The following is a 26,893-nucleotide window of genomic DNA, read 5'->3' as shown; positions in this document are numbered from 1 at the left end:
TTCACAGGCTTTAGCATGCATGGGAAGATGGACTTCTCTCCACTCACCATGGCAAGCCTGGTTTGTGGCACCTGCTGTGGCAACATGGGTGTGATTGACTTTGGTCACTGAGTCCATGGGGGTGGGGAGAAGAAAGATTCACTATGATACCAGGTCGCTGACCTGAGGACATGGCTGAAAGGTGAGTGTGTAGTCCTGGGCAACTGCTAATCTGCTTTCTGTCACTATAGATATCTTTCCACTTTCTAGAAGTACACACAAATGGAATGCAGTCTGTAGTCTTTCTTGTCTGGTTTCATCCTCTCAACATAATCATTTTTATATCCATCCCTGCTATGTGTATCAACAATTCATCCCCTTCTACTGCTAAGTAGAATGGAAGGCTCCATTGATTGTTGATCTCCTTGGAGTCGCCTTGCTTGCTGAGCCTCCCCTGTTGCCATACGAGAGTCATTCCCCTCTCACCTGGATTTATTCAAGACTGATTCGCCCACTGGGCTCCCACGTATGAGTCTGCAGCTGTTTTCCTTCCCCAGATTCTCTTGTCACTATATGATTGGCACTTGTAATGCTGGAGTAGCTTCCTCCTGGGTTGTAAAATGTTACATTAACAAACTATTAGGCCGACGCCATGGCTCACTAGGCTAATCCTCCGCCTTGGGGCGCCGGCACACCGGGTTCTAGTCCCGGTCGGGGCACCAGATTCTGTCCCGGTTGCCCCTCTTCCAGGCCAGCTCTCTGCTGTGGCCAGGGAGTGCAGTGGAGGATGGCCCAAGTGCTTGGGCCCTGCACCCCATGGGAGACCAGGAGAAGTACCTGGCTCCTGCCATCAGATCAGCACGGTGTGCCGGCTGCAGCGCGCTGGCCGCGGTGGCCATTGGAGGGTGAACCAACGGAAAAGGAAGACCTTTCTCTCTGTCTGTCCACTCTGCCTGTCAAAAAATAAAAATTAAAAAAAAAATTAACTGAGTGATACCCTTCCAGGGGGTGGGATGAGGTCATTTTCAAGATTTCATCTAAAAATTCTCTTATTTTTCTACATGTCTTTTTCATAGTCCTACAAATGGACCATCATTTCTAACAGGGATTTTCTTCTTTTTAAAGATTTATTTGAAAGATAGAGTTACTGGGGGGAGGGTATGTGGAATGGGTGGGGGAGAAGACCACTTCCATCAGCTGGCTCACTCCTCATATGGCTACAACAGCCAGGGCTGGGCCAGGCCAAGCCAGGAACATAGCACTCCATCCAGGTCTCCCATGTGATCCAAGTTCCAAAGACTTGGACCATCTTCCGTGGCTTTCCCAGGTGTATTAGTGGGGAGCTGGATTGGAAGTGGAGCAGCTGGGACCCATATGGGATACAGCATTGCAAGAGGCAGCTTAAACTGCTGTGCCACAAATCTGGCCCTATAACATGGATTGTCTAAAGACATAAATATGATCAGTACAAGTAAGGTAAAACTACTAAATATAAATGTCAATTACCATCATTGGTGTTGGTTCTAAATTCACTTTTTGGTTGGCCTATGCAGATAATAAACAATCAAATAAATATCAGTGGCCTACATTTCACAACTTAGCATCTTGTGGTTCCCAGCACAACCTTATGGATCAAGTTTAGTTGGTATCCCAAGGATTCCATGATGCCTTAGAAAAATGATGAGCCTGGGGCCAGCACTGTGGCATAGCAGATAAAGCCGCCACCTGCAGTGCTGGCATCAATATGGGCACTGGTTCTAGTCCCAGCTTCTCTTCTTCCAAACCAGCTCTGCGCTATGGCCTGGGAAAGCAGTAGAAGATGGCCCAAGTCCTTGGGCCCCTGCACCAGCGTGGGAGACCCAGGGGAGGCTCCTGGCTCCTGGCTTCAGATCGGTGCAGTTCCAGCCATTGCAGCCATCTGGGGAGTAAACCAGCGGATGGAAGACCTCTCTCTCTCTCTGCCTCACCTCTCTGTGTAACTCTTTCAAATAAATAAATCCTTTAAAATTTTTTAACAAAAGAAGAGAGTAAAGAACAAAACAAAAAAGGGAAGGGAGAGGAGGAAGGGAAGGCAGAGTTACTAACTTGGTTGCCTGTTTCCAGAGACTCCTGCATCGTTTTGAAAGCTAAGAGCAATTGGTTTCTTACTATGAGCCATTTGTGTTGAGCACTTTACACACATGAGCTCAATTCACCTGCACAATGACTATCTGAGGCATAGACTGTTGTTTCTTGCTTCTTTGTAGGTAAAGAAACAGAACTTGCCTAAGGTCAACAAACTGACAAGGCAAGATTGAACCCAGAAGAGCCCAGTTTCAGTACGTGAATTTTTGAGCCCTGCCCGATCCCTTCTCTTGTCAAATGTGAATTCATTGGAAGCCTGGGCAGTGAGGCCCACTACCCCCGCTTGTTTGAGAGCCAGCAGACCCAACGTGCTAAGATCAGGAAGGTTTCTGGTTAATCGATTAGTCATTTCACAAGAAAGCAAAAATCTTCAAGAAAGCTGCTGTAGTCCGTCACAGAGCTCTGCAGGGTAAGGGATGGGGTATTACAGTGTGCCAAGGGACCAGGCTCTGAAAGAAGCGAGTTCTTACCGCAACTTGCTAACAGCCAGCTCCAAGACCCGAGTCAAGTCAGGTGGCCCACTGGGCCTCAGCTCCTTCCTTCCAGAAACGATAAGGGTGGGTTGGCGAAGCCACCCTCCACCCTGGGTGCACCTTAGAATCACCTGAGAGCTTTTTGAACCGAGCAACACCCAGCTGTCGGCTCTTCACTGAGACACCCACCTGATCCGTCAGGTGTACCCTCTTGGTTATTTCTCCTCCTTAAACGTTGCTGGCATGCACACCGCTATGCTGCACCTCACGTCTGAATTCCTGCTTGTGCAAAGACAAGAGCCTCCAGCAACCGATCCCCAGTAACGTATGCGGCGCTCCAATAAGGCTCCGAGAGGACCAGGGCTAAGTTCTGAGCACCCTCGTTCTGAGGAGTGCTACTTCCAGCCTGTCTCCTGCCTTGCCTGGTGGCAACCAAGGTCTCTTGGCCGCTGTTTCATGGAGACAGAGGCTTGCCCGCTTTTCAGTCACTTAGCTACCATGGCCCAGCCGCAGTCTCTCTGCCACACTCCTGCAGGAGCAGCGTCCTGCCAGAGGCCAAGGCAGCTTCCTCTCTCTCACCCTCTCTGCCTGGGCCCTCCTGGGCTTGCCTGACCAGGTCAGGGGTCTGTTCACTGCCCCTCTCCTTTGTCCCCAATGTCAGGAAGTGGGGGAAGCGTGGAGTCTGTTTGGCAGCCAAGGCCCAGAGCCTGGCCTCCGTCAGGCCTCCCTGCTAATAGGGCCCCGTACCTCAGTTCCCCTACCTCCCTGGCCACCATTTCGGTAACATGGTTCATTTCCAACTGCTGTTTTGTTTTTTTGACAGGCAGAGTGGACAGAGAGAGAGACAGAGAGAAAGGTCTTCCTTTGCCATTGGTTCACCCCCCGCAATGGCCGCTGCGGCCGGCGCACCACGCTGATCCAAAGCCAGGAGCCAGGTGCTTCTCCTGGTCTCCCATGTGGGTGCAGGGCCCAAGCACTTGGGCCATCCTCCACTGCACTCCCTGGCCACAGCAGAGAGCTGGCCTGGAAGAGGGGCAACCGGGACAGAATTCAGCACCCTGACCGGGACTAGACCCGGTGTGCCGGTGCCGCTAGGTGGAGGATTAGCCTATTGAGCCACGGCGCCGGCCTCCAACTGCTATTTGTCACCACCACCAGGCCCCTGCAGGGCCATGGGATCCAACTCCCTCCTGAGTTTACCTAGACTAGCAAGAGTGAGCCTCCTGGCCCTTCTCGCCCAAAGGTTTCCATTCTGTGGCTTACTAAATCATGGGCGTTTCTCTGCCCATCTGTTTAAGATCCTCTGTCTTACGGTCGGGGCCAACAGGTGTCTGGTTAAACTTACTAAGCCCAAGGATCTTGATCACTTCTGCCCTCCATTGGAGGGCCTGAGGCCTGAAAGGCTAGAAGTCTGCAACTCTGCTATACTTTGTAAAATGTTGTCAACCGCTGAGGTATTGTGAGCTTCTATTTTAAGTATTTTTTGTCATTTCTGAAAATGTTCGTCGTTACATTTAAGGGGCTGTGTTTTAACAAAACATGGTTGGTTCTACACTTAAGTGTTCTAATAGGTGTAAAGATGCTGATGTCATGTGCTAATCCTTTCGATCAAGGTTTTTCTGTACTGTTGTAACTGACCTAAATAATGCGAATTTTATGCGTCTTGGGGAAGGTGTCATGTGTTTTTCTGTTGCCATTATTGAGTATTGATTACTTGGGAGAACTGAGTCTTCAAGGTGTTAACATCTGCCTATTTTTGATGATTGATTACCTTAATTCTGATAAGCTCTGGCCCACAGCTTTGGTTAAGGTGCTCAGGTTAAATGTACATCATCAGCCTATTATTTTGACCAAGTGTTTTGAACCTCTGCCAATGCTTTAGATTTAGAATTATAAACTGAGTCTTCAAACTTTGGGCCTTCCAGTCTGATCCCCGGAACTCTCAAAGAATGAGATGCTCAGGTCAGGGTTTGAGTTAAATTATGCAAAATGCATTGTAAGGTTCTAAAATGATGGCAAATGTATGTTGTGCTTATAAAAGGTCCAATATTTTATGTGCTGGGGTTAGTCATGGTTAGTAGGACACAGTCTGAGTTGATTCCATGCCCCGCAGTTCTATTTTATCAGACATAGCTGGCACTGCACATGTGTGTTGGTTGTGTATTGGCGAGAGTATTGGGAACGTATGTTCTCTCCCTCATTTCAAGGGTCTGAGCAGGGCCCACGTGGTGCTGAGACAGGGACCTGGTGGAGACCAACCATTGCCAGAACAGGCATGGCCATCCTTGCTCGAAACCCTTTTCATCCCTTCCAGGCACTAAGGGTCGAAACCCCACATCTGCAGTCAGAGTGATGAACCCTTTGGGCCACAGTTTGGACGAGGAGTTACCTGGCAGGTGTGTGTGAGGTGCATGAGCGTGTCATCCCAGCCACAGTGCAACAATGGATCAAAATAAGGAAAAAATAAGGAAAGGGGACTGTTTCACCTAAGCCAGCAGCCTTGCTGGTCAGATTCTTGATCTCTAAAGGGAACCTGACAGGCTCAGTCAAGCTAGCACTGAATAGCCAGGGGTTGCCAGGTCAAAGTATGCATCAAGGGAGGATGAGCCAGTAACAGAGCAGTGCCCCTGGGCGAGGGACCCCAGCTCTGCACAGGAAGCCTCGTCCCTTGTTGCAAAAAGGCAGACTGACATATATAAAGCAAGTTATATATAACTGTCAGCTTATATATTGTATACACATATGAGGGTAATTTTTAAAAGTCCATGTAAAATGAAATTGAAAGCTAAATTTATTTCAGGACAAATATTTTGACATCCGTGCATAGTTGGATTGTAGTACACATTTTTCCATGAATCTGAAGACACCCCATAGGAATGGGTTTAAAATATTTTGCAGCAAAATCAGCTTATTATCTTGTAATTCCACTTTGCCACAAACTTTTTGAAGTACCCTTCCATATATTGTGTGGTAAGAGGCATTACGGGAGAAAATAGTGCTAGGAGAAGTAAAAGAGCAAGAAAGCAAGCAAAATGGAAGTGTGATGGGAGGCTGGGAAGACCTCGCTGGTTGTCAGAAGAACAAAGAATGGGAGTTAGGCACAGTGCAGGTGGAGAGCTTTCTGGTCAGAAGGGATCAAGCCAACTTGGTGGTCTAGTTCCATAGACGTATCAATACATACCTTCAGGTGCGTGCACACACAGGGTCACACATGGAGTTGTGTATAGTCATGGATGATTCACTGGTTTGAAGACTCAGAGCTAGAAACCAGGGGTGGAAAGCGGAGCCAAGAGCCCTGGGGAGGGCGGCACTTGCTGCACCTGGGGGAGATCAACCATCGCCAGAACGGGCAGGGCGAGCTAAGGGTTTGAGATTTTATCTCAAGTGCAGTAACAAGAGCAAGCCAGAAGCCAGGGAAGGGTTTAGACAGGGGAGGTCCACATTCAGATTTGTCTTTTTAAAAATCCCTGGTGCTTAAGTATGAGTTTGGACAGAGCATAAGGCAATGAGTAGAACAGCTGCAAAGTTACTGTAATAAACTAAGGGAAGGTTTTGCTCTTTGATGATGCCAACCATTAGCGGAATTCTGGGTTCCTTGGAGACTAGGGTAGAGGAACAGGAGACAAGAAGCTGGATAGAAAGCAAGTGACAAATCAGGAAGAACCAGGAAATAGCTTTATGCTACATTCGGAGGAGCGAGTGTCTTTGGCTTAACAGTACATGCTATTCTCGTCTACCTGGGTTTGTTCCCCTCCCCCACCCCGGGGAAGCACACCGAGCTACCACCCTCCGCCCCCCATTCCTATTCTTGCTCCCATTGTCTCTCCTCTTCCTTGCCGTTGTTTGGGTCTCTATTCCGTGGCTTAGGGTGGCATTCATCCTTGGAGCTCCCATTTTCTCTCCTTCAGGGGTTCCCATTGTGGACAGGAGCACGGTTGGAGGAGCACACTAATTGTACAGGGTTGACCAGCCACTGATGTCTTAGCTGTCTGTGTCCTGGTTGAATGGCTACTCTGCTGGCCTCAGTCCATTGGCTGATGGGTAAGTGTCAGCTCCACAGAACCATCCCTGCGATTGGTCCTAATCACTGCCTCTCAGAACCATCACCACCCCAAGGCTCGGAACTTAAAAGGTCAGCGAGAAAATGAACTTCTGCTCATACCTCCCAGGGTGGTCCCCTGGCTCCTGGCCATGCAGAGAACCAGGGCTAAAGGGGAACAGAGCTTTCCGCCGTTCTGTCCTTAGACCACACGTCTTGTGGGATGTCTGCCTTGGGACAACCCTTTGCTGGTGAGATGATGGAGCCTGTGGCACAACTCGGTCCTGTTCGGTTTCCCTCCCTGTCCTGGTCTCCTGATGCCACTGGGTCTCTCCACTCCCAGCCTTCACCCTGGGCCCATCCTGGTGCAGGAGATGGCAGTAGCAGCCCTGTGTGTTGACCAGCCTGTATCTCCATCCATGACTTCATGGTGACCCGGAGACAAAAAGGAAAACTAGCCCGGAGTCGAGTAGACAAAGTACCTCACGTGTATTTTTGGATTCTCTTGACACCTGGATGAGGGACTCAGGGTGGGTGTTTTTTGCCCCATTTTATAGCTGAAAGAACAGAAGCCAGAGAAGTTAGTGACTTGCACAAGATCCCACAGCTGTTTCCTGGTAAACCTGGGCCCCCTAACTAACCCGCTAGGGAGTGTGGTTGAAGGCCTGTGTGCCAGAGTGTTTGAAAACTGAAAAGTCGTCTACCAATCCACAGGACGTCTACTCGTTTCCAGAAGGTAAGTCGTTGTACCACAACCCGGTGACTTCAAACCACAAATTGATCCTCTCACAGCTCTGGCCTGAGATCAGCAAGGTCGTTCTAGCTGCCTTTAAATGGGAATCCATTCCTTGCCTCTTTCGGTTCCTGGTGGCTGGAAGCACCTCCTGGCGGGGGACCCCCACCACTCCACTTCCTGCTTCTGGGCCCACAACACCTGTGGCTCCTCTCTATGTTCTCCTCTTCCATCTCAGTGCGCTGCCCTTCTCTAGGGAGGAGGCCTGTCCTGGGATTTAGTCTAGCTGTCTGATCCAGTATGCGCTCTTCAGCCCAAGCTGCTTAATTCAATTACACCGACATAGGTTTTTCTCCAAATAAGGTCACAGTCACAGGTTCCAGAATTTGGAATTTGGAATAGATTTTGAAGGACAACCATTCAACTCCGGTATTGATGGCTGCTGTTGCTCTCATGAGAACAGGATGCTGCCCGTGGGGCCGGCAGAACCCTGGCACTGTCCACTAGTGCACACAGCTCCCTCCTTCTAGTTCTAGTGATCGATTCGAGACAACATAGTCTCTAGTGGAGGACACAGACCCTAGGGCCAGCTTGCCTAAGGTTCCAATCCTAGTTCCACCACTCAGTTTGTGTGACATTGAAGAACTTCCCTAAACTCCCTGAGTGTTCAGTTCATCCCCTGCACCATGAAGAAAACAGAGCACCATCTCATAAGGTCGATGCCAGGAGCAAATGTTTCAGACATGTGTAAGGTGCTTAGAACAGCATCTTCACTAAGAAATGTTAACTCTGATTGTTCCTTGGCTGGCATGGTGACTAACACCAAGTCCTCTTGCCCAGCCTGTTGATCATTACAGCAGTGATTTGCATAAACAGCTTGAACTCTCTCCTCTGAAAGAGCACTCTTGATTCACTCAATAATCACCAGGTATGTTTCTGAAAGCAACATTCTAAACTGAGTGAGTATAGAAGAAAATAAACCGCCAAGTGCACCCAGAGGGGAATATTGCTTTTCAATTTGCCATGACATTGATTCTGTAGCTTCTGATTCAATCTAACGCTTAGGTTAATCTGACAATGATTGGAAGAGTTCTGCAAGCTGAGGAGTACTTCAGTCACTAGGCTGAGGGTTTCAATGGAATACTGGGCTTTTTGGAAAGGACTGGGTGTTGGAGCGAAATGTTACCAAAGTAGGGTGATCAAGTGAACAACCCAGGTAGCGGCAACCCAAACAGGGGACCTCAGATCGCCTGTGTTAGGGTTGAGTACTATTGTGTTTCTTAGGTTTCAATCACATTATACTGCATGTTCCCTAGAATTTTCCCAATTTCTCCACTTTTATCTCGGCCAAAGGCACACTGGATTGAAGCCCAACATCAGAGTATGCAACGGTTGATGATTTTTACTACTGAATTTAGGTTTATTAAGGTAACTGCTAAATTTGGCAAAACCTATCAAAAGAAAATGATGTGTTTCAGACATGTGTAAAGTTGAAGAAAATCCTATCAGTAAAAAAAAATCTTAGCAACATAAATGTTGACAGGAATAAAAAAAGCAGGAGGTATCTTTGGATGTCAATTTATCTAATTCCTGTAACTTAATTTTTTGTAACTTTGAAATTGTGAAAGTAAAATATATTCATTAAAGATTTTAGAAAGGCCGGCGCCGCGGCTCACTAGGCTAATCCTCCGCCTAGCGGCGCCGGCACACCGGGTTCTAGTCCCGGTTGGGGCACCAGATTCTGTCCCGGTTGCCCCTCTTCCAGGCCAGCTCTCTGCTGTGGCCAGGGAGTGCAGTGGAGGATGGCCCAGGTGCTTGGGCCCTGCACCCGCATGGGAGACCAGGAAAAGCACCTGGCTCCTGGCTCCTGCCATCGGATCAGCGCGGTGCGCCGGCCGCAGCGCGCCAGCCACGGCGGCCATTGGAGGGTGAACCAACGGCAAAGGAAGACCTTTCTCTCTGTCTCTCTCTCTCACTGTCCACTCTGCCTGTCAAAAAATAAATAAATAAATAAATAAATAAAAAGATTTTAGAAATTATGGAAACATACCCCCAAAAGACTTCCTACTGTAGTTTCCCTATCTAGAGATCCTACTGTAAATATTTGAACTTTTTCTTCCCAGTAAGCGTGGTTTCCTTTCCACACTTAAGATCATGGTGCAGAGGTTAGGAATGTTTCCTGTCACAAGAAAGGTAGTGCTTGGGTTCTTCTTCCCTGTAAGATAACATTCATCGGCCAGCGCCGCGGCTCACTAGGCTAATCCTCCGCCTTGCGGCGCCGGCATACTGGGTTCTAGTCCTGGCCGGGGCACCGGATTCTGTCCTGGTTGCCCCTCTTCCAGGCCAGCTCTCTGCTGTGGCCAGGGAGTGCAGTGGAGGATGGCCCAAGTCCTTGGGCCCTGCACCCGCATGGGAGACCAGGAGAAGCACCTGGCTCCTGCCATTGGATCAGCGCAGTGTGCCAGCCGCAGTAGGCCAGCCGCGGTGGCCATTGGAGGGTGAACCAACGGCAAAAGGAAGACCTTTCTCTCTGTCTCACTGTCCACTCTGCCTGTCAAAAAAAAAAAAAAAATAACATCATGAAAGACAGGTGGATTAAAAGGGTCTCCTCCTCCTCTGAGTTCAATCTCACTACAGTGCTCAGCCATTATCTGTGTCAATTCTGTGCTCTGTCCAAAGATGGGCTATTCAACTGCCTAGCAGACCTGACAGAGCTACCTGAGGCAGATGACATGTGGGTTGTCTTATACTTGCAGCTGAGTAGCAGTACTAGGAAGCACTCGGGAATAAGGTTCTTTTCCTAGGAGAGTTGAAGATTGTATTAATAGTAGTTAAATTCACTGAGGTCAGACTATTCTAAATGCCTTCAGTTGAGTCACTCACTTAATCCTTATGGCGATTCTTTGAGTGATTCACCCTCAATAGGAGGCAGAGTTGGTCTTTGCCCTCACAGCCTGACTCAGTAGGCTGTGCTTCTAATCATTACGGGAGAATAGCTTTACAGATGTCAACAGGGCAAAAGCTACTGGTGCTGCAGAACATTCCAGCACAGTAGACAAACTGGAGGAGGTTTCAACCCAAAGCTTAGAGTGACTTATAAATTCAGGTTTCACTCAAGTGTGTGATAAGACCATACTTAGAGGGGAAAAAAATGAGGGAGCCAATTACACGGAGAAGTTAAGTGCTTATTTTTGTTTTAAACACCAGGATCATTCTTGAAATAACATTATGGTTATATATAGTACTTAGGTTTATCGTTTGTTAATCATTTTGATTGACAAAAAGAATACCCAAGGAGAAACCATGCTGATTTTGCTTCAGCTAATTTCCCCAAGGGAAGGCCAGTGGCCAGGCCACAGGCCGTGACTTGTGAGGGAGAATCGGGGGTGGAAAGAGCACAGACTTCAGACTCAAATTCCTGCCCTGTCATTTGCTAGGTACATGCACATTTTTCATCCTTAATTTCTTGGACAGAGAATTGGAATAAAGTCACCTTCGCGGTGTTTTTTATGAAGATTAAATTAGTAACTCCTACTGCATGTGGAGTGTCTGGCAGCAGGAATGGTTGCCTATCCCCTGTCAGTTACGAAATGGTAACTTGCTATCTCTGCCTCCTTAGGGCAGTTTATTGGGGGGGGGGGGGTATTATGTTTTGATTTCAATAAAAAATACGATCAGCACAAGAGGAGTACCGAGGGGGGAGAGCAGTAGTGCACGACCCTCCCCAAGCAGGATGCCCAACGTGCCCAGGCAGGACCCAGCAGTGGAGCCAGGAGGCTGGGAGCCAGCTGGCCTTCTGCGGCCAACTGGGGCCAGATAAAAGGAAAGCAGAGAATCTCTCCCAAACACTCTGCCAGGCGGCTGCTTTTATTACTTCTGGAGCTTCCCAGGCTCCTCCTTGGTCTCCAGCCTACACTGCCTGTGTCCTTTGGGGACGCAGATGAAGATAGAAGGGTTGGAAATAGGACTCAGTTACTTGGTGAAACCACAGATTCAAGATCTGGTGCAGATTGGCCACGGGACGGTTAAGAAAAAAATAGTTACAACCCCTTCCCACCACCACCACTGAAGATCCTGCCTCTGACATCTCTCCTTTGAAGTGTCCAAGTAGGCTTGCGGAAAATGAACTTGCCCTTGCTCCTAACATTGCTAAGAAGGAAAAGGAGACAGAAAATGTTCCAGGGTCCCAATCAGTTAACACCAGTTACAGGGCTCTGCAGAGAACTCACAGCTATGGACAAGCTCAGAAAGGTCCAGCCAGCAGGTTGAAGATGTGGACAAAATTAACCCAACAGCCAAGTGGCAGAAGCCAATGAACAGTCAAGTAGCTAGGCTTTCCTTGATAGTCTGGTTACGATCCCCGCAGGATGTGGTGAACTTGAATTTGTTATTTTTTGAAAGCACTATGGAACTTCAATGGGTTGGGGAGTTGGGGGAAGGGAGTTGCCTGAAGTCTCTTCCCTGCCACCTGAGGACCTGGGGGTGGGGTGGGGCAGGGATCCTTGTGGGGAAGAGGATTGAAATCTCTTCCCTGAGATTCAAAGTCATTGAAATCCATTGAGGGGAACTGAGGGGGAGGGGGAGGGGGGGTGACCACAGCCAGGAGCCAGGGACAAAGCAGGGCAAGAAAACTCCTGAAACAAAGCCACCTGGAAGGAAGAAGGAGGTAGACAGATCTGAAAAGAGCAGCATAGGATGCTGCCTGGCATGTGTGTGCATGTCCATCTGTGAGTGAATGGGGGAGGTATGCCACTGCAAGTCTGGCCAGTGTTTCTGCCACCCCTCTTGATTGAGAGCAGCACCCACTCGTGGGGGCTGCTGGGAGACCATCTTCCTTCCTTCCTGAGAACAGTTGTAGCCCCGAGAGGGAGCCCCGCCAACATCGTGGTGGACCCAAAGCAGAGTCGGGCCACACCCCCTCCAGGAAGCACGCGTGGCTCCAGATCCTCTGGGATCCAGCTGCTACTGGCTTCTGTGGCCTGTGGCCTGACAGCTCCCCAGAGCTAGAGTCCCCACCTGGAGGGACACTGCTAAGAGCAGGACTGGTTTCCGTATGGATCTGGAGGAGAACAGACTGGAGAGTTGCATGGTCCAAGGCCAGCTGGGTGGCAGTTTAAATATAAAACTCCTTAAGCATTAAGCTCATCCAACAAAGGAGGAGAGGGTGGGTGTGTGGTGGTTTGGAGCATGGACTCAGTGCCCAGACTTTACCTAAATTAGAATTCGGTTCCCGTTCCTTAGTAAATAGCGATGTGAGAGCACATGGCTTAAACTTTCTCGGCTCTGGTTTCCTCGCCTATTGTGAGCCTCAAGTGGATAACGATGATCCCTATGTCATAGAGTAGTTATGAGACTTAAATAAAATAATGCATGTAAAGTGCTTGGCACCCAGTAAGCCTCAATAAATGCTAAACAAAAAACCCCAGATGGGCACCAGGGTCATTCTACAGAAAAAGGATGGCATCTGGCTAATTCCTTGGGGGGGCAGGAATACAGCAGGTTGTGTGCGAGCCACAGTGAGCACCACACTCAGCTAACCCTGAGAGATCATGCTGGGATGTAGCGATGAGTGATTTCTCACCATCATGGAGAGAACGCGAAGAAATCGGGACCGTGCCAGAATGCTCACAAGAGCTTGGGTGATTAGTGAACTTGGACAAGAATCAGCACGACAAATCCTCTTGTAGATTCTCTTCCCATTGCTTCAGCACATCTTTTGATTGAAATTCACATTTGAAAATAATTCCATGTGCCATCGTTCATTTGACGCCGTGGCCAAAGACGCTCTACTTAAGACACGCGAACGTGCTTTTCTGAAACGTCCCCGGAGTGAAGAATCGGCAAGTGCCTCCCTGGACGGTGGTGGGAGAGACACAGAACTTCGCATGTCAGGAATCTTCTTGACAGGGTTATTAGGCCTGCGTCCAAGAGAAAGCTGAGAAAAATGAAAATGGGATTCGGCTGACAAAGCAGATGACAGGCAGAGCGAGCCTGTGAAAGGGAGGAGGCCAATGGCAAAGGGGAAGTTGGCAGGGCCTGGTGAGTAGCCTTGGCCGTCCAGCGCACCCGTCCTCGGAGGCACAGCACGTGTGCCCCTGCAAGGTGCCTGCCAGGAAGTGGCCCCTCAGGGGGCTTCTTGGGAGGAGGGGATTGTCTGGACCCGCGCCCAGCCCCAAGTGGATCATGGGAAGAAAAGGCACAATGAGAGCTCCGAGGGCTGGGAGGTGGGAGCCGCTCCCGTGGCTGCCTCTTGTGAGTCAGAGTGATGGGAAAAAGATGTTGAGAAACAGAGGAAGAGGAGGCGGGAAGCCATTCTGTTTCTTTAGGGGGAGACTGTTGGGGCCTGTCCCCTCACCTTGATGGGTCCCCACATGAGATTACTCACCGACCTTTTCGCAACTCAGGGCTGTCAGCTTCCAGGTGAATGATCCACTTCTCTGGGTCACCCAGAGGAGCAGCGGCTCTGTGCAAAATCCCTTTCAGAAATATGAACTAGATTGTCGTACGTGTACATGACCTTGGAGGCCAACCTGCTGCCTGGGAGGTGAGGCTGCTCCACTTCAGCTTGTGCCTCCGGATGCTTCTCTTGTGCCCCTCTCATGCCTCGGTGTTGTGCCTTCGGTCGACAGGCAATGTTCTGGAATGTTCTCATCCAGATCCGTGAGATACAGTGCCTTTCCTGCCACCCCCCACTCAAGCCTTCCATTTCTAGAGGGCGTGGCAGTACCCATGTCTCTACCACCTCCCCTAGAGAGATTTCCTCCCATCCTTTCCAGAGACGATTGGCAGGGAAACAGTTACTAGAAAAATGTTTTATTAGAGGTGTTAATAACTAGGGATTAGTTAGGGCGATAAGCTCTATCAGAGGTGCTCCTCAACCTTTGCCCATGTCTGGACAGCATAGAAAATACTGATAATTTTTCCACATGATGTGATGAGTGAAAGTGCGGCTTGGCCACTCACAACTCGCCCCAGCATCACAGAGCCCCACCTCTGAGGGCTGCCGGCTGTGATGCAGACCTCTGAATTTCTCTCTCCTTCAGTGAGTGTCAGTTGGGAAGCTCTGTCTTAACCCACTGATTTCCAAGTTGTGCTACTGGTGTGGTGGTTTAGTGCCACAGTGAGGACACTGCGTGGGGAGCCCCCATCCCAAATCAGAGTGCCCAGACTCGAGTCCCACTGTTGCTGTGGATTCATTCTGAGAGGAGGAGCATGGTGGGGGCAAGAGGTGCGGAGTCACCACACACACACCGGGAGTCAGGTGAAAGTGGTCCAGAGGCGAGCAGCCTGCAGACTCGTTTATTTCAGTTGGTACAGCAGCTTATATATCTGAGGCAGCCAATCTGCTCAAGGGATGGTTTATGCCCTAACCAATCACAGCCTGTTGCCAGGCAGGCTCCGCTGGTTTCCCAGGTGGTTTCCAAAGCCATTCCTGAGTAACTGACACTCACTTACCAGCGGCCATTTGGCATAGCCTTCTCATTCCACCACATCCCAGCACCTCTTTGATTCCAGCTTCTTGCCTAAGTGCACCCTGGGAGGCAGCAGATGATGGCTCAAGAAGCTGGGTCCCTGCCACTCACATGCAAGACCCCAAATGAGTTTTAGTCTCCTGGGTCCAGCCGGGCCCAGCCCTGAGTGTTGTGGGCATTTGAGGAGGGAACCTGCAGATGGGAGACCTGTCTGTCTGTCTGTCCTTCAAACAAATAACATGTGCTTCAGTAAGGCCTAACAATTTATGGTTGTGCCTGAGAACAAGCGCATGGCTGCTCCCCTGGGTCACCACTCCAGTTACAGCACCTGCGCTTTGATAGACTTTATGTATTAGATCATTGAATACAGTTTTATGAAAGAGTTGCAGCTTAAAGGAGTTTGAGCATCACTGTCTCAAAACCAACACATAAACCCTTTAATGGTCACTGTCTCAAACCCAACACATAAACCCTTTAATGGTCTAAGCTCTATGCAACCCTGACAGCACAGCGACAGGGCTCCATCTTCCACCGTGCCGTCAGGCAGTGGCCAGCTCTGCACATCATCTGTGTATGTCCTGCCTCTCTGGCTCTAGGAGTTTGGTTTCCTGAAAAAGTTTGACCTTTGGAAAATAACCATAACAGGTAAATTAATTCCAGAACCTTTCTTTTTAAGAATTATTTACTTGAAAATCAGAGTTACGCAGAGAGAGAGAGAGATCAATCTTCCATCCACTGGTTCACTCTCCAATTGGCCACAACAGCTAGAACTGTGCCGATCCAAAGCCAGGAACCAGGAGCTGCTTCTGGGTCTCCCACATGTGTGCAGGGGCCCAAGGACTTGGGCCATCTTCTACTGCTTTCCCAGGCCATAGCAGAGAGCTGGATTGGAAGTGGAGCAGCCAGGACTCAAACCAGAGCCCATAAGGGTTGCCGGCACTGCAGACGGTAGCTTTACCCACTACAGGACAGTGCCGGCCCCCTCCAGAACCTTTTAATGCCTTAGCTCCTTGAAGACAATAACACAGATCACCATTCCTTCTTTTGCTACCTTTCGTATTACACCTGAATTTACTTCTTCGGTTTTTGAGAGGCCTGGCAACATCTGGGCTAGCAAAGCTACTGAGTGAAAGCCTGGTAAAGCTATGTGCTGAGCTGTTCCCCCAAGACTGGGACGTGGCTTTCCGAGCTATTGCCTTAGTTTTCTGTTAGTATTCTATACCTACCTAGCCACACTTTGTTCCAAAAAGAACTCAAAATGGGAAAGACTCATTGACCTGTGGCTCGCAGAAGAGGTGATGGGTGAAATCATCTCAAAACTTTCAAGGTTTAATGTGAAATTAAGATCTGAATCGCCTAATTTTAATTTACATCTTGTATTAAATGGAAGTGTCCATGAGAGTAAAAGCTTGGCTGGGGAGTGGGGTACACACGTGTGTGTGCATAATTTATTTTCCACATGACTCAAAAGAGGGTTGGAGGCATGTTTCGGGGGATCTGAGGCAGTAGGAACTCTAGCTTGCCTTTTAGAGTAAATGCCTAGTAAAAATTTGTCTTTCAACAGGGATTTGCCAGTTGTTTTCCATTTTCTGTTGATCAATAGAATTTTGATCACACACTTGGCAATACATTCCTTCATTTTTAGATCTTTCACTACCAGAGATTTTGTTTATTTTCCAAGAGGCAGACAGAGATAGTGAGTGATGGACAGACTTTCCAAAGATTGCCCCCATCTGCTGGTTACTCCCCAAATGCTGTAAGAGCCAGGACTGGGCAGGGCCAAAGCCAGGAACTGGAAACTCAATCCAGGTTTCCCACGTGTGTGGCAGGGGACCACGCACTTTGGCCATCCTCCACTGCTTCCCCAGGCATGTTAGCATGAAGTTTGATTGGAAGCGGAACAACTGGGGCTCAAACTGGCACCCATATGGGGTGCTGGCATTGCAAGCTGTGGCTTAATCCGCCGCACCACACCACCAACCCCACCAGTACTGTTTCTCTTGGTCCAACTCTATCCTGTTCTCAGTTGCCTTTTCCCATTTCTTATGGCCTATATTGTCTGTGTGGCATTTTGTTTTAAAATTCTCCTGGAGTAGACATTTAGTGGCTCAGAAGCCAGTTAAAATGTCTGTGTCCCAGGGCTGGCATTGTGATGCAGTGGGTTAAGCTGCCACCTGCAATGGTGGCATCCATATGGCCACCAGTTTGTTTCCCAGCTGATCCACTTCCAACCCAGCTCCCTGCTGACAGCATGGGAAAAGCAGTGGCAGGTGGCCCAAGTGTTTCATCCCCTGCCACCCACACAGGAGACCCAGATGAAACTCCTGGTTCCTGGCTTTGGCCTGGCCCGACCCTAGCTGTTGCAGCCATTTGGGGAGTAAACCAATGGATGAGATTCTCTCTGTAATTCTGACTTTCAAAATAAATAAATGAATCTTGAAGGGAAAAAATAAGATGCCTAAGTTCTCTATTGGAGCACTTGGTTTCAATTACCTGGCTAAGGCACCTGACTCCAGTGTGCATCTTGAGAAATAGTAGGTAGTAATTGGTCAAGTATTTGGGTCCCTGCCAACATGTGGGACACTCAGATTGAGTTCCCAGATCCTGGCTTTGGCCTGGTCCAGCCATTGCAGGCATTTGAGGAGTGAACCAGCAAATGGGAGATCTCTCTAGCTTTCTCTCTGCCTCTCAAATATAAATAAATAAACTTCAGATAGAATGTTGTCTATATAAAACATAGATAGCTGTACATACCAGTTAACTCTAGCCTGTGCTTTAAGAGTGGTAAGTGTGTTTAAGATACCCTATGTGGGGGATCTACTCTTCAGAAGTAGCTAACCCACAGATGAAGTCTTTCTCCAGAATCAACATCTACGAAGACAGGCACAGAGCTCTTCAAGTGTGGTCAGCTAAATCTACACCAGCAGGCTTACTGATACACATGAGGGATATGAAAACCAGCTTCTCTTAGATGGAATGAGTAGTACTCTGAACAGAGGTTACGCAGGAATCGCTGCCCTTGCCTGAATGGAAACTAAGCAATGGACAGGCCCAGCAGTCTGAGAATGAACAGTGCATGCTTGCAGCCCAGACCTCCACGCCGGGTCCACACTGCACTCCACAGAGCACCGTGTTCCTGTCCCAGCACTAAGCTAGCCACACACCACAATATGCCTGCTGCCTTCACATCATAAAGTCTTCCATGGGAAGTGCTGCACCAACAGCTAGAGGGAAAGCGTACCCAAAAGTGGACTGAGGGTGCTCCAGCCATGGACCAGGTTTAAGGCCATGATCAAGGCTTCTTACAAGTAAGCCCTTGGGTGCTGTCAGCATATTGCCCCAAACTTGTTTGCTTTGTGATACAACTCCTTGTAGCAAGGTGGTAGAGGAAGGAGCCCATGGACGCCCCACTCCGCCCCACTTGTGATAGTTGGAAGCTATTGTCATTCACCAGAAGAGTACGTTGTATTTGCCAGAAGGATTGGCTTAGGTGGATGACCAAGCCATGAAAATCTCAGGTGCATGTTTCAAAACTCAGAAAAGGAGTCCCTTGACGGGTAGAGAGGTTTAGCTAAAGATGTTGAACTTGCGTTTTCAGTGCTTCTCTTTTCCTTGGAATGTTGGGACTCTGTTGCAGTCTGAAAATATCCCTAATGCGATCAGCGGAACTGTATGACTGCCCCGGAGTCCCCTTTTCCTGTGATTTCTAGGATGTTTTCTGAACCCGTTCTAATTCTGGGAAGCTGAGTTGCTGTACTCCTGTGGCATTTTTTCTAGCAAAACACTGGATTCTACACTCGGGGCAGAAGACACCTGGGGGCCCTGAGGGAAGAGTGACTGAGTAAGGTGGCCCGCATTTTGCGCTGCCTGTGACAGGCAAGCTCTGCCTGAGCCCAGACTGCATGCTTGCAGGAGTTCTGAAACATCATACCTATCAAGTTCACCTCCAAAGAACACAATAATCGGGCTCAACTCTGCCCTCATGCTGTATAATAATAATTATTATTACTTGAATGAGAGTCAACCATTGACTAAGTGTATCTGGAATATATGAAGCCAAAGCCTGCCTTGAGCAAAAGTTGGACCAGATCAGAACCCTAAGGAGCAATTGAGAGATCGCCTGTGGGATCTTCATGGAGAAGAAGGTCTCAGAAAACTCACATCAATAATGGTTTTTCTTTGCCTCTCAGAGAGTTGCTTGGAACCCTGGGAGCCTCTGAGGAGCCATTGGCCTGGCATGAGTGAGCAGCCTGTGGCTGTAGGGCAGTGCAACAAAGAACCCCTAGGGGGCAGCCCTGAGCCTCAGGCCTCAGCAAAGACTCAAGCCACAGAGTTGTGCAGGCACCCAGGTGGCACCATGTCTCATTTCTCAAATAAAAACTGCACACAGGAAGATAAGGAGCCATTTCCAAAGAATCATAAAATCTGAATACTAGAAAGCAGGAAACCAGAGCAGACTAGCATGAAACAAGAACAGGCTGGTGTGTGTCAAGGGATCCAAGCCAAGTTTCACCAAGTTCCCACTGTGAAACAACTGGGTATTTCTGTAAAGATCCCAGTGTCTTGTCATCATAACTGAATAAAAATCATGCTTCAGATTGGTCCTTAGGGCCGGCGCTGTGGCGCAACGGGCCAAAGCCGAGCCTGCAGTGCCGGCATCCCATATGGGTGCTGATTCAAGTCCCGGCTGCTCCACTTCCAATCCAGCTCTCTGCTATGGCCTGGGAAAGCAGTAGAAGATGGCCCAGATTCTTGGGTCCCTGCACCTGCACGAGAGACTGAGAAGATGCTCCTGGCTTCTGGCTTCAGATCAGCTCAGCTCTGGCCATTGTGATCATGTGGGGAGAGCACCAGCAGATGGAAGACCTCTCTCTCTCTCTCTCTCTCTCTGACTCTACCTTTCTCTGTAACTCTCTTTCAAATAAATAAAAAAATTTTTAAAAAAAGATTTGGTTCTCATTTCATATGTGGATTCACACATTCTCTGTCATTTGATCATTTCCATGAAGTCTCGAATTACATAACTACTGTTTATTATGGACTCTGACCTTCCATAAACTGCTCCCTCTTTATAGAAATGACGCTTCAAGGGACACCAGCTGCATATGGCTCCTGGGTCTACATCGCGTCCTCACTCATCAATTTTAACCCTACTCAGATCATTTCTCTTATGGTCCTAACCAGGTTAAGCAGTAAGTCACCAGGCACTTTAACTATTTTGTGGATTTTCTTAAAGATGCCAATCTTTCGATGCCCTTTGGGAAGGTGCTGAGCTGGGTTATCGCTGGCATAGGCTGGCTCTCCTGGGAAGCTTGCAGGAGCCCAGCAGTGTCTGAGCCTGCCTTCCAAGCGCCTGCTGTCCAGATGTGAGCCTGTGCTTCCATCACCCCAGGTGTCTGGGTGACTCTAATGGGGCCACACCTGTGACCACGCCGGCCCTGCCCACATGCTCTGCTGTTTCTCAGGGTTCCCACCCTCACGTTCTCTTCTGCCTCCGCACTTGGGTTCAAGTGTCTTTATTGTCTCTGCATCAGTCTCTCTTTTTAAATTTTTTTTAATTTTAATTTTTATTTTTTGACAGGCAGAAGACAGTGAGGGAGAGAGAAACAGAGAGAAAGGTCTTCCTTTACCATTGGTTCACCCTCCAATGGCCGCTGTGGCCAGTGCACTGCTCTGATCCGAAGCCAGGAGCCAGGTGCTTCCTCCTGGTCTCCCATGCGGGTGCAGGGCCCAAGGACTTGGCCCATCCTCCACTGCCTTCCCAGGCCACAGCAGAGAGCTGGACTGGAAGAGGAGCAACCGGGACAGGATCTGGCACCCCGACTGGGACTAGAACCCAGGGTGCCGGCGCCGTAGGCGGAGGATTAGCCTAGTGAGCCTCAGCGCCGGCTGCATCAGTCTCTCTCAAACCAAGCTTAATACTCAGCTCTTCACTGTTTTCTGCAAAATAATTCACTCTGTGCACTTCATGAGTCATCCTCAAACCATTGTCCTTGAGGTTCAGGACGCACAGGTGGCAGGGCACGGATGGGACGTGTCAGAGGTCAAGGCTTCCTGAGGCTGTCATTATCCTCCTTCCCCCCTCTTGCTGTCCCTTGGAGCTCCGAGATCTCACTCTGTCAGACGAAGTAGCCCAGATCTCCTTAGCGCCCACCTGGAGCTTCTGCCAAAGACCTCAGAAGGGCAAATCTTCCTCTTTTCAACAAACATCTGTGCTCTGTGAATGACAGCTAGAAATGTGGACAGCAAAAATTCGGTTGCGTGTCACTTCACTCATTGAGATCAAGTGCAAGTTTCCACCTCCACGGAAAGACAGCACAATATTTTAGGAAAGGAGCTAAATTAGGAGTCGGCCTATTGGCATTTAAAACCCAGCAGTACCTCTCATGAGCCATGTAAAAAGAAAAAAAATCCAGGAATCAGGGTGGATGTTTGGCCTAGAGCTTAGACGCCCCTTGGGCCGCTCCCATTCCCTGTCAGAGCGTCTGAGTTCAAGACTCAGCCCCACTCTGGACTCCAGCTTCCTGCTGGTGCACGCACAGGAAGGTAGTGGTGATGGCTTCAGTTTCTGGCCCCCTGCTGTGGCCCTGGCCCAGCCCAGATCATTTCAAGGAGGAGGAGTAAGCCAGCAAACAAGAGCACTCTTTGTCTCCCTCCCTCTCAAATAACAACAACAAAACACCCAGCAGCCCAATTTTGAGTCTCAGCTCATAATCTGAAGAGTGAAGGTGTTCCCAATGTTTTGAATCATGATGCTGATGTAAAAAAATAGTTGATGCACATGCAGGACTGAGGTACTGCTGGGTTGGGGAGCTGGGGAGATTCTGCCTAACACAGATCTGCTGGATTGGCAAGAGCATGGGGAAGCACCTGTGTGACTCTGAACACAGTGTGAATTAAAGGTATATGCCCTCAGACTTTCACATAAAATATAGACGGATTTGTACGTGCTATACACAATTCTTTTAAAAGGTTTTCTTCACTCTGGATTATTTTAGCCCGATCTTTGTTCCAAGGGGATAGATGCCCTGACACGCAACCATGCTGCCAACACCATTGTTTTAATTACAACCCTGAGCTGCCTGCTAGCAGGAGTGCTTCCATTTAGGGTATCTGCGTTAGTCACCCAGTTGGAACTATATATTACCCTTCAGAAAACCAAAAGGAGGAGAAATTATGGGATAAAGTGGGAGGAAATGTTCCACACGATGAGGGTGAGCACTGGAGGGTGCAGGTGACCCCCGGACAGGTGAACTGTGCATGCATTGGGCAGCTATTCAGGCCATTATAGTGGTCTTGTCAAAGCCAGCATCACTCGGTGTCCACAACTGTTGAGCTAAAAGCAGACTCCAAGTGTCTTTCCCACCACCACCCCTCTGTTTGCAATAGCAAGGCAGCTCTGGACAGGGCCCAGGCCCCAGACCTCTGGAAGCCACACAGTCCCCATTTCTGTCCACTCTCCTTCATCCTCATAGAGAGTTGGGGCTGCTTCTCGTAGGGCAGAGGCGGATGCCGCGAGAGAGGGTGGGGGAGAAATAGCATGTATCATCCCTGGCCCAGAAGCCAGGGGGGCTTCTGCATTTGGCTCATCAACTCTGTGTCTCTGGGGTTTAAGGAACTGTCCTAAAAATGCTAGATGAAGTGCAGGTTCTCAAACATCATTTACATAAGAGGTGGAGAACCCCTGCCTCTGGTCTTCTAGAGGAAGGGATTCAGACGGTTGGGGTAGCAGGGAGGCTTAACTGGCGGGAGAGAGACAGAACCTATCAGCCAGTTATAATTCTATTTTTTTAAAGATATATTTATTTATTTGTAAGGCGGTTACAGATAGGCAGACACAGAAGTATTGCATTCTCTGATTCACTCCCCGAATGGCCACAACAGCTGGAGCTGAGCTGATCCGAAGGCAGGAACCAGGAGCCAGGAGCTGCTTCTGGGTCTCCCACACAGGTGCAGGGCCCAAGCACTTGGGCCATCCTCTAGTGCTTTCTCAGGCCATAGCAGAGAGGTGGATTGGAAGCAGAGCAGCTAAAACTCGAACCCGCACCCATATGGGACGTCAGCACTGCAGGCTTGGCCTGCTTTGCCACAGTGTCGGCCCCTTTGATTCTATTTCCGGTCAACAGACTGATCCACAGGGTTTGTTCTTAGATCACATCTCATAACGACTTTGACAAAGCTCTTCTTCTCCTGACCCTCCAATGACTCTATGCTAATAAAAGCATTCCAATTTCCCTAACCTTTCATCCAACTTATCCATGACCTAGATCCTGTCTACTTTCCTAGTCGTCTCTTCCTGCACAAATCTTACACCTCAGCCCGCTTTGAAAAAAAAAAAATGCCCTGTGACGGTGGAGGAGGTTGCAGGCAGGCAGGCAGCAGAGCCTGGGGTGGGGCTGTGTGTCTGTGTCCCGCTTGCTCTTCGCATCTCCTGGCTGGTCTCAGGCCTGGGCTTTTGCATGATGAGTTTTCTTCTGGGGATTTAAACTGAAGCATGTATGGGGGAGATGTGGCCTTTAAGGGGAATGAAGAAAAACAACAGATTTTGAGGAAGCCATGGCAAAATCAAACACAAAACACAGGCTTGTTCTCAGAAACCCTCTGTCTCTTCTCTCCTGGCAAGTTGCAGCCCGAGTGCTAGCAAGTCCTCTAATGCTGATGACGCGTTTCACCATAAACGTAGACGGCACAGTTCTGCTTTTCGGGCGCTACGGGCCTGTGTTGATGATGTTGATATCAGTCAAATACATGCAGGTGCAAGCGCTGGGAAAATGAACGTTGATGAAGCGTCTACAGATACGTGACAGCCTTCCAGCTGTATTTATAAACCAGACAATGGTCACCGAATGGGCAAGAAAAACAAGAAAATGCATTGGAAGACGGGATTCACTGAACACTGACCAGAATTCAAATTTCCAAGAATCCTCCACTCCCATGGGTAAGGATAACTCAGTTACTCCTGTCGTACACACAAATAAAAATGGAAAGCGATGTGGTGGCTGAATTGAATTGCTTATTCTAAAGGCCAGGGGAACTCTGGAGCGGTGCCCTGAAGAATTATCTGTGAACGATGATGACAGTTCTTGCTCGTTAGATAAACTGGAAGTAGAAAGATCATGGGAACATATTCCTGCTCCTTGTGAATCTCCACTTGTTCATGCTGAAGATAGCCCACAATGAAGTTCAAGGGCAAAGGGTGCTAATCTGGTCCTGGCAGACTTCTTAAATGATGATCAGAGTGGCAGACTTTCTGGAAGCAGCCATCTCCGTCCTGCTGAAACCCTGAAACCAATGTTATTGAATCTTCAGGCAGAACAAGAAAGTTTTGATCAGAATAAAACAAAGCAAAAAGTAGATTTAAGCAGATTTCAGAAGAGGATTTCTCTACATTACAGTTTGAAGGAAAGTATGATTCCTATTATAACGTCACTTCAAAAGACCTCGTACCCCCCTTATCTTACCTGAGAGACCAGGATACCAGTAAGAGGCAGTCTCTGAAAACGTGAAGAGGAAAAATATGTCACTAGGCTAAATAGAAAGACACGCTCCGTCCCTTCCTGGAAACAGGCCTCCAGCTGGTTGTGCAGCTAGTGAAGGAGCAGCGTGACCCCTGACCCCAGCTGAGCACGCCCCCCCCCACCCCCCAACCTCGCTCCTGACGCCCAGGGCAGGGGTGTGGCCTGAGCTGTTGAGGTCTTCCCAAGTTGCTCAGGTGCACTGAACACAGCAACGTTTGTGAGCATCTGGACCCAGAACTCCTGCAACTCTGATTCCTCGTGTCCTGAAATTCTCTGCCTTTATGTGTTGACGTATCAAATGATCCTGCCCCGGAATGCTCTTGTTTTCCTCGAGGTAGCCCCTGTAAACCATGTGTGTGTGTGTGTGTGTGTGTGTGTGTAAGTGTACACACACCTAAGTCCTCAAGATCAGCTCCAACTCGGCCTCCTCCAGAAAGTGCTGTCTGAGGGCGGAGCCCACCTTTCCACCCACTCTCTGCGTTCAAACACCTCTTCCACAGCTCTGACTGCCATCGGTCTTGGCTTTCCATGCCTGAAATACTCTCATGGGCTTTTTAGCTGGATCTGAATGTCTTAAGGGCTGATTCTGAGGCCAGAGTGCTGTTTAGGACATCTGTCATTCTATGAGTCTGCTGTATATCCCACTTCCCATGTTGGAGTGTTCTCTCCTTTTTAATTCTATCAGATAGTAATAGCAGACACTAGTCTTGTTTATGTGATCCCTTTGACTCTTAATCCTATCATTATGATCAATTATGAACTGAAACTGATCATTTGGACTAGTGAGATGGCATTGGTATATGCCACCTTGATGGGATTGAAATGGAATCCCCTGGCATGTTTCTAACTCTACTGTTTGGGGCAAGTCCAGTTGAGCATGTCCCAAAACTGTACCTCTCCTCCCTCTTAATCCTGACTCTCCCAGAACCCCTCTCAACCCCCTTCCCTACGGTCTCCATCCACAAGTGAGTTTGCACTGGAAACAAGACGGCTGCAGCTGCTTTTTGTCAAAATTGGATGATGCTGTATCCACCACCCTGCAGCTGAGCACTCGGGCAGATACAGTTAATGACTCAACTCCGGACAGACCCAAAGCTGTCTCTGAGAAACGTGGAGGGGACACATTAATCTTGTCTAACGTAAACAGAGTTAGAGCTGCTCTTTCATCTGAAGAGTGGAGACCCTGAGCTAGAGCACAGCACCCCGAGGCCTGCCAGATTCCATGATGAGGGAGGAATACCCGGACGATAATTGACTGTGAGAGCCTTCTCCCTGTGGTCTCTAAGGCACGCTCACGGTGGCACTAGCGTTGGGAGGGCCTCATCAAAGTAGCTGCCCCAGTTTGTGTGAAAGACTCGCTGTCATGTGGGGCCTTTAGGGGACTTGGCTTTCTGAGCCTGCTTTGGAGTTTTGGCTGCCTCCCCTTGCATCACACCTGTGCCCCTCCCACCCAGCCAGCCCCATCAGGACAGTTCCTGCCTCTCGCCCAGGCACGGCAGTTTCTCCTCTACTCTCCAGTACTCACTTGCGCCCTAATCCCTGAAATGCAGCCCAGGCCCTCTCCGAGGCCAGCGCCCAGGCTCCGCCTCCCCACGGCCTGCCATGCTGGCCCATGCCCTTTCCTCCCTTGGCTGCTGCTGCTTTTAAGAGATTTTATTTTACTTGAGAGGTAGAGTTGCAGACAGAGAGAGGGGGAGACAGAGGGATAGGTCTTCCTTCCATTGGTTCACTCCCCAAATGGCCTTTGTGGCCACAACGGGCGGAGCTGAGCTGATCCGGAGCCAGGAGCTTCTTCCCGGTCTCCCACATGGGTGCAGGGGTCCAAGCACTTGGGCCATCTTCTGCTTACCCAGGCCATAGCAGAGAGCTGGATCAGAAGTGGAGCAGCCAGGTCTCGAACCAGCTCCTATATGGGATGCTGGCGCCACAGGTGGAGGATTAACCTTAACCTACTGCGCCACGGCACTGGGCCCCCTCCCTTGGCTTCTAACCTGACTCTTCTTTGCTGCCCTCTCTCCCAGACGCCTCTCCCTTACCCATCACTTACGTAGTGGCATCTGCACACTTCTTCCTCAAGTCAGGCTTCTCCTTCTATTCTTCTTGTCATGTATTTCCATGAACTTGAGTGTTATAGACGGTCAGACCTATCACCCTGACCCCAGCTACGACTCACTTTGTGAACGCCTTGATGAACAGCATCTGGAAATCTCACTGGCATCTGACACTCACCATTTTGTAATTTTATTTTAGTTTATTTTTTTCCCAAAGAAACCTTTTATTTAAGGAATGTAAACTCCACGCATGTCATAAGTACAACTTTAGGTTGTAGTCTTCCCACCATACCCACCCTCCCACCAACACTCCCACTCCTCCTCCTTCTCCCCTTCCCAGTCCCATTCTCCACTAAGATCCATTTACAATGAATTTTATACACAGAAGACCAACTCTATACTAAGAGTTCAACAATTTGCAAGAAAAAACTGTTCAACAGTCAAGATGAGGGCTGTTCAAAGTCTTTGCATCTTGAAGTTAACTTCATTTTTTTTTCCTTTGAG

At 49.0% G+C, this 26,893-nt stretch overlaps 1 pseudogene; it reads left to right on the top strand.

Annotated features, from left to right (window-relative positions):
- Positions 1–23,376: 23,376 nt before the first annotated feature.
- Positions 23,377–24,285, top strand: LOC103349664 (lung adenoma susceptibility protein 2 pseudogene; annotated as a pseudogene).
- Positions 24,286–26,893: the final 2,608 nt, after the last annotated feature.

Source organism: Oryctolagus cuniculus, chromosome 14 (assembly GCF_964237555.1).
Source record: "Oryctolagus cuniculus chromosome 14, mOryCun1.1, whole genome shotgun sequence".
Taxonomy (NCBI): domain Eukaryota; kingdom Metazoa; phylum Chordata; class Mammalia; order Lagomorpha; family Leporidae; genus Oryctolagus; species Oryctolagus cuniculus.
This window is presented reverse-complemented; position numbering and strand designations above follow the sequence as displayed.